Raw genomic sequence first — 2,587 nt, 5'->3', positions numbered from 1 at the left:
TCAGAGTGAATGCTTTCTACACTACAGACCCAACAGCCACGTCCTCATGCATTAACGTGACTGTCAGAGTGAATGCTTTCTACACTACAGCCCCAACAGCCACGTCCTCATGCATTAACGTGACTGTCAGAGTGAATGCTTTCTACACTACAGACCCAACAGCCACGTCCTCATGCATTAACGTGACTGTCAGAGTGAATGCTTTCTACACTACAGCCCCAACAGCCACGTCCACATGCATTAACGTGACTGTCAGAGTGAATGCTTTCTACACTACAGCCCCAACAGCCACGTCCACATGCATTAATGTGACTGTCAGAGTGAATGCTTTCTACACTACAGCCCCAACAGCCACGTCCACATGCATTAACGTGACTGTCAGAGTGAATGCTTTCTACACTACAGCCCCAACAGCCACGTCCACATGCATTAACGTGACTGTCAGAGTGAATGCTTTCTACACTACAGCCCCAACAGCCACGTCCACATGCATTAACGTGACTGTCAGAGTGAATGCTTTCTACACTACAGCCCCAACAGCCACGTCCACATGCATTAACGTGACTGTCAGAGTGAATGCTTTCTACACTACAGCCCCAACAGCCACGTCCACATGCATTAACGTGACTGTCAGAGTGAATGCTTTCTACACTACAGCCCCAACAGCCACGTCCACATGCATTAACGTGACTGTCAGAGTGAATGCTTTCTACACTACAGCCCCAACAGCCACGTCCTCATGCATTAACGTGACTGTCAGAGTGAATGCTTTCTACACTACAGCCCCAACAGCCACGTCCTCATGCATTAATGTGAATGTCAGAGTGAATGCTTTCTACACTACAGCCCCAACAGCCACGTCCTCATGCATTAACGTGACTGTCAGAGTGAATGCTTTCTACACTACAGCCCCAACAGCCACGTCCTCATGCATTAACGTGACTGTCAGAGTGAATGCTTTCTACACTACAGCCCCAACAGCCACGTCCTCATGCATTAATGTGAATGAACACGACGGTCCAATGACGACGACAGGGAATATTCAATCAAACCACGGTAATGTTCACTGTATCTTCATTTACACAACTACAGTACTGCCAAGCACTGTGCACGTGCACACACACACACACACACACACACACACACACACACACACACACACACACACACACACACACACACACACACACACACACACACACACACACACACACACACACACACACACACCCACATAGATCCACACACCCACATAGATCCACACACCCACATAGATCCACACACACACACACACACACACAGATCCACACACACACACCCACATAGATCCACACACACACACAGTCCACCTGTTCATTTTTAAAGAGTTCAAATACCAATCTGCTATTTTATTTAAAAACATTATACTTTTAAAATACTGTAGGCCCAATATGTGTGTCAGTATGCAACTGTAAAAAATTCTGTACTGCTTGTTAGATTGAATTTCAACTACTCCCACACACAGAGTTGGCTGGAAGTGAAATAACCACAAGCTGTAAACAAATGGCATCTATTGATGAGAGAAAATAGCTGGGGAAACTGTGACATGGTCGGAGATGTCCTCCTCACTGCCTGCCTGGCTAGGCCTTATGGTCTATATAGTGTTATGGAAGACTGAACAATACTCTCTGTATGTCCTCCTCACTGCCTGCCTGGCTAGGCCTTATGGTCTATATAGTGTTATGGAAGACTGAACAATACTCTCTATATGTCCTCCTCACTGCCTGCCTGGCTAGGCCTTATGGTCTATATAGTGTTATGGAAGACTGAACAATACTCTCTGTATGACCCCCACGACCTGCTCTGTGTGGAGGGAGGGGGCGTGGGTCACAGAGGTCATACATTTGGACTGACGCCTAATCCACTTCTCCTTCTCCGAAAGTAAAGACAGACAGACGAGGAGGTTGATGCTGCACAGCACAAGGTTTGATGGTCCATATTAATGCCATACAGCACAAGGTTTGATGGTCCATATTAATGCCATACAGCACAAGGTTTGATGGTCCATATTAATGCCGTACAGCACAAGGTTTGATGGTCCATATTAATGCCATACAGCACAAGGTTTGATGGTCCATATTAATGCCGTACAGCACAAGGTTTGATGGTCCATATTAATGCCGTACAGCACAAGGTTTGATGGTCCATATTAATGCCATACAGCACAAGGTTTGATGGTCCATATTAATGCCGTACAGCACAAGGTTTGATGGTCCATATTAATGCCGTACAGCACAAGGTTTGATGGTCCATATTAATGCCATACAGCACAAGGTTTGATGGTCCATATTAATGCCATACAGCACAAGGTTTGATGGTCCATATTAATGCCGTACAGCACAAGGTTTGATGGTCCATATTAATGCCATACAGCACAAGGTTTGATGGTCCATATTAATGCCATACAGCACAAGGTTTGATGGTCCATATTAATGCCATACAGCACAAGGTTTGATGGTCCATATTAATGCCATACAGCACAAGGTTTGATGGTCCATATTAATGCCATACAGCACAAGGTTTGATGGTCCATATTAATGCCATACAG

This window comes from Oncorhynchus gorbuscha, linkage group LG05, assembly GCF_021184085.1.
Source record: "Oncorhynchus gorbuscha isolate QuinsamMale2020 ecotype Even-year linkage group LG05, OgorEven_v1.0, whole genome shotgun sequence".
Classification (NCBI taxonomy): Eukaryota; Metazoa; Chordata; class Actinopteri; order Salmoniformes; family Salmonidae; genus Oncorhynchus; species Oncorhynchus gorbuscha.
Note: the sequence above shows the minus strand (reverse complement) of the source record.